Consider the following 6,063-nt stretch of genomic DNA (forward strand, 5'->3'; position numbering starts at 1 on the left):
TTTTTCATTTAAAAAAAAGAAAGAAAATTCATATTCTTTCAACATTTTGACATGTTACACATGTTACAGGTTCAGGTGTGAGTAATAAAGCTGCACACGTGGACTTTATCGTTAACATCACAAAACTTCACTTCAGACTCCAGTGTTTGGGTTCATTTGGGATGTTTTGTGTTGCTGAGCTGAGGACAGGTCAGGACGAACACCTCCGGGTGTAGTGAGGTGAGAACGACCCCTGATCACCATGACGACCTGTGGAGAAATGATGTAATGTAAATGCTCACATGCAGACAGACACATCTTACACACAGAGATTTGATTCACACGGTTTCAAAAACCTTCTTACTGGAAAAGCTTTAAAAGCATTATAATATGTATATAATGCAAATTCTACTAGTTCACTCATTTTGTTCAGACATGTTCCTGTGTGGGTGGGGAGATGCCGCTGAATGAATCAAAAAAATACAAAGAACAAGTGTAAGTGTTTCCACTGAAGCTGCATTTACAGAGCGGAGCTTCTAAAATCTAAATGTTCTTTATCCTTCTGTCAAACTAGAGACAGATGAATACTTTATACACTTTTATCTCTTCATCTGTGATATATTTGGATCCTATATGAAAGGTGATGCATTACAAAAGTCTAATATAATATAAAGAACACAGTGTTATTTGCACAATGTGGATTATTGATTAAAATGTCAATACAACCTTCATGGAGCGGATACAGTATCATGTCATATAATATTGCAGTATATACTTGATATTATCGGCTTTTCACGGGTATATCTGTGTAATTAAATGTCTAAATCACATTTGTTTTAATTAATACAGCAAAAATTTCACCTAATCTTTATAATTAACAACATGTATAAGTGGCTGGATGTAGTTTTCTTGCAGGTGCATGAACAGAGATGACAGCAGCAGCAGCAGCAGCAGCAGCAGCAGCAGCAGAGGTTCAGCTAGAAACTGATCTGATGGTCTGTAGTGAATTACTGAGGTTGGGAGTCATTACAGTAACATTAACCCAGGTGCTGTTGGGTAATTATAATGATTTTCCCGCCTTTAAACAGCTTCATTGTGATGCTAATTGAATGCATGGGGTCACTCTTCGTATACCAAAGGACGGGAAAAGACAAGGAAAACATGTCTGTCTGTCAAATGTCACATGCAAATGTGTTGTTTTGCTTTTTCCTGCTCATTCACAACGACTCAAAATACAAAAATGACGTTTCATTGATTTAAATGTTGCAGGAAACAGCAACAAAACAGATTTTGGGGGGATAAAATGTCACTGGAATAAGGAAACTTGAGTTTTTAACATTCAGAGTACAGGTCTCGGTCTGGTCCTGGTCCTGGTTGGGGGATGCAGATGCAGATGCAGATGCAGATGCAGATGCAGATGCAGTCTGGTGGTCTCGGCTGCATGTGAAAGCAGCGGCGGTGACAAAGGCTCAGCAGGAGCCCCGACGACTCCAAACGTGTGAATTGCGCAGTGATTGGGACTAATTGATCAGCAGAGTCACTCTCAGTTCATTACCGAGGTGCTAATGAGGCTAATCAGTAAACAGGAGCAATCAATCAGCTGGGATTGGAAAATGATGACGAAATAGAAGAAGCAGAAGAGGTGCAGAGTTAATGAATGAGGACGAGTTCTGATCAGAGAGTTTGGTGACAAATCACAACTAATCAATCAGGCAGATTCATCCAGTGGGTCAATACAGAATCAATACAACACAGGATTAATGGGTCCACTTTAATTCAGTTCTCTTTAATAATCCTGATGGGTACTTTTACTCAAAGTAAGACTTTTTCATCAATTTTTAGACACAAAAGTTGAAATTTTATATTAAAACTGTCACAATATAACATTTATACTTTAATTTACTTATCAACACACAAAAGCACTTGTTTTTCTTGAAGACTTATAATGTTTTATTGGTTTTATTTACTTGTATTTTGCTGCTGCTCGACTTAGTTTAAATTCTTTCTTGTCCTATTTCATACCCTGTGTTTTGTAATGAGGATAAATCTTGAATATTGTGCTCAAAAACAAAGGAAACTGGTTGAAAGTAAGTTTTAAAGGAGATTATAAGTGCACATATTCATATTTTAGCTTGCATATATGAAATATCACAAACTATAACTCTAATTTACAGTGTGTTGAGTGGTTTCTGTTGTTTTGAACCCAACTGGGTCAATTTTGAAACTTATGTGGTGGAGAATATCAAACTTTCTCTTTGTATTGTGGATTAAAAACTGAATTTCACTGTAAATTCATGACAATGTGGAGATACATGAGTATTTTTATTGTTCAGCTTCAGCTCCGTTCATGTGTTTTCAGAGGGAAGTACTAGTGTTCTCTATCTCTATCTCAGCAAATCTGCTGTGTTTTTGAAAATGGAAAACAGGCCCGAGGGGGCAAATGGTAAAACGGAGCCACACCCGACAGCAAGCGAGGGAGCAGCACTCACACACACACTCACTGTAACGGGAGGGAGAGGCCGTTTCACACCGGCCCATCTGTACATACGCATAAGAAAACACACACACTCACACACACACACACACTCAGTCAGTGATGGCGTGTAAACGAGGCGGCTCGTGAGCTCGTGACAGAGTCTGAGAGGCTGCAGGGGAAACTCTGTCCCTGCTGCTGTTTTGCACCAGAGATGAAGGAGAGATGATGATGATGATGATGATGATGATGATGATGATGATGAGGACATTTTCCATGTTTTGCTGCTGCTGCTGCTGCTGCACCATGACCGTATGTCTGTGGAATAAGGAGGCCCTTGTCTGTCTGTCTGCCTGCCCTCTGGCTGGTCAGATGATGTGTGTCTGTGTGTGTGTGTGTGTGTGTGTGTGTGTGTCTGTGTGTGTGTGTCCGTTGTCCTCTGGTCAAAACAGCAGAAAAAGAAAAAGAAAAAGAAGAAGGTTGAAACACGCGTGGAGAGGGTTTCAAATGAGGTTAAAAAAAAAAAGTAGAGGTCAGGAGAGGAGAGGAGAGCTGAGGAGAGGAGGACTACCAAGGATAAGTAGCCTAGAGAGAGGGGGGGGGGGGGGGGGAGAGAAAGAAAGAAAGAAAGAAAAAAAGAATGAAAGAAAGAGAGTGAGGCAGAGAGAGAGTGAGAGAGGAGTGAATGGGCCCTTTGTGATCAAAAGGCTTGTTTATTTTCTTGGCGCTTGAACCCTTCAGGAGCCACATTGGGCCTGTCTGCACTGTCTCGCTGCCTCGCTCGCTGCCCCGCGTCCCCACCAGCTCACCGACATCCCAGCAACCAGAGGGCCCTGGAGCACACACACACACACACACACACACACACACACACACACACACACACACACACACACACACACACACACACACACACACACACACACACACACACACACACACACACACACACACACACAAAGTAGAAGAGGGGGGGGGGGAGGGGGGTGACAAGCGGGAAACATGTCAGAGGCAAAAACAAGCAGCTACTACAGCACGGAAAATACAGTCCGAAAGGTTTCAGACGGTCACAGCACATTTAGCTCGACATCCTGCACGAGTCCCCGACAGACCAGACCAGACCAGACCAGACCAGACTAGAACAGAAACCTGAGTTCAGACACAGTTAGGATAGAAAATGAGAGGCTAGTGGAAAGTAACTAAGTACATTTACTCAAGTATTTTCATTTTAGACAACCTTTTCTTTTCTTTTTTTCTTTCAAAATTCTTTTTCATGGATGCATTTCAACAGCGAATGTCTTCAAAAAATAAATAAATCTGTAAATGTCAAAGTAAAAACAATGCCAAGATCATACAGATTCAAATCATACCAAAACAATGCAAGTTAAGCGGAATATTTGTGTTATTATAAGTCTTAAATAGTTGTATCTTCCGACAGCAATCACTTCTATAGAGTGTTTGGTCTGAAACACGGGTCTGTCAGTCACTCTGCTCTGCTCTGAGCCCAGGAGAAAACTTTCCTTGTATCCTACAACCTTTATCCAATGAGGAGAGAGAACGGCATAAAGGGGCAGTCCTCTCTGTGTGTGCAGCCAAGGGATGCGCCTGAATGTGGTGACGTAGGGACGAGGACCAATAGATCCATGACGAGGGCGGGGGCTGCTAACTCCATCTGCTGACAAGAAGTTATGGTGCGTTCAGGGCAACTCGTAACTCCTGTTTTTCCGACCTGTGAAGTCGTACCAGTTCGATCTGGTACGAGTTCACGGGTCAGAAGTTACGAGTGGCCGTTATAGTGACTTTCACCGGTAAAACAGGTCGGAGAAACACGAGTGGGTTGCCTGGAACGCTACAAAGTCGTAAGTTGTGACTTGAAGCTGTAATTTACGGTTTCAAAAGCCTGCCTGGAACGCAGCATTAGCCAAAACGACCGGATCGCTTACTTCTGCTTTAAATAGAATAACCATATGAAAGAAATAGAAAAGACAAACTTTTTATTTTACTTATGTTTTTTAGATGCAAGTTTTCCAGACCAGACCAGACCAGACCAGACTAGACCAGACCAGAAACCTGAGTTCAGACCCAGTTAGGATAGAAAGTGAGAGGCTAGTGGAAAGTAACTAAGTACATTTACTCAAGTATTTTCATTTTAGACTACCTTTTCTTTTTTTTTCTTTCAAAATTCTTTTCGTTGGATGCATTTCAACAGCAAATGTCGAGGGCACAAGGGATTTATTTCATTTATTGGATCTCCACCATTAGCACCAGCACATTAGCGTAGCTATTCTTCCTGGAATCCAAACATTCAGTCAAAATTGACTATTATTATTATATTCTTCCAAGTCCATCAAGGAAAAAGTAGAACAAAAACAACTAATACAGTCACACAACACAAATGTACAATCATACAGTAGACACAGACATACGTATAACACAAGACACAATACACTACTTGTGCAATACAATTAAGAATCAATAAATATATACATACATTCAATCCTACACTTCAATAAATAAACAAATAAATCTGTAAATGTCAAAGTAAAAACAATGCCAAGATCATACAGATTCAAACCATACCAAAGCAATGCAAGTTAAATAGAATAACCTTATGAAAGAAATAGAAAAGACAACTTTTTCTTTTACTTATGTTTTTAGATGTAAGTTTTCTGCTTCATATGCTGCAAAAATATAAAAACATGACCAAAAAGAAAGATATTAGATTGAAAGTCTCACGTCTAGATGAAATAATCAGTTATTTTCTGTTTTAAAAGCCTGAGGTTGAACCTGTGTCGTGATGAACGTCTGATTCTTCTTGCACCTTTACACTCTGCTGTATTTCAATAGACCCGTTCTATATTTAACTCTGTTTATAACGTTGTCTCTTTCTCTCTCTCTCTCTCTCTCTCTCTCTCTCTCTCTCTCTCTCTCTCTCTCTCTCTCTTTCTCTCTCTCTCTCTCTCTCTCTCCTTGTGGCCTTGGTGAGTTACGAACTCATTTTTCTTTCTTCGATTCAGCTTTTTTTTCTCTTCTTTTTTTAAAAGGTTTTCTACAGGAGAAAAAAGGAGCGCTTGGTTTTCAAGGTTTGAAGGTCGACCGACTGATATTCTCTAGATAAACTGCACTGTACCAGACCAACGTGTTCCTCTCTTTTATTACAGTATTTTCTATTTAAGCCGCTTTAAGGTTTGATAAATCATCAGATACAGATTGATCGATGCCTGAAACCCCTGAACATGTCTTGTGCATTTAAAAAAAAAAACACATTTCTCCAGACTTTTTCAAAAACTGGTGATTAAAGAGATTATTTAACACTATTTCTAGTCAAAACTTAACTTCTTATTTTAAAAAAAGTACTTAAAAACAGGATGATTCATTTATATAAGTTAGAGTAATGAGTGGTGACACGTGCTATAATGCTGCTGCTATTTTTGTTCTGTTTTCTGTATGTTTGATTGTCTTTTTCTTCTCTTTTTTTCCTCTTTTTTTGAGGAGGAAGGAAGTAGGGGAGGAAGAAGGGAAAGGAAAAGAGGAAGGAAGGGAAAGGAAAGGAAGAAGAAAGGGAAATCAAATCAAGCAGCTTCTCTCTGAGTCTTTTCACTCTTTTGTGA

This window comes from Trachurus trachurus (assembly GCF_905171665.1).
Source record: "Trachurus trachurus genome assembly, chromosome: 11".
In the NCBI taxonomy this organism is placed as follows: domain Eukaryota; kingdom Metazoa; phylum Chordata; class Actinopteri; order Carangiformes; family Carangidae; genus Trachurus; species Trachurus trachurus.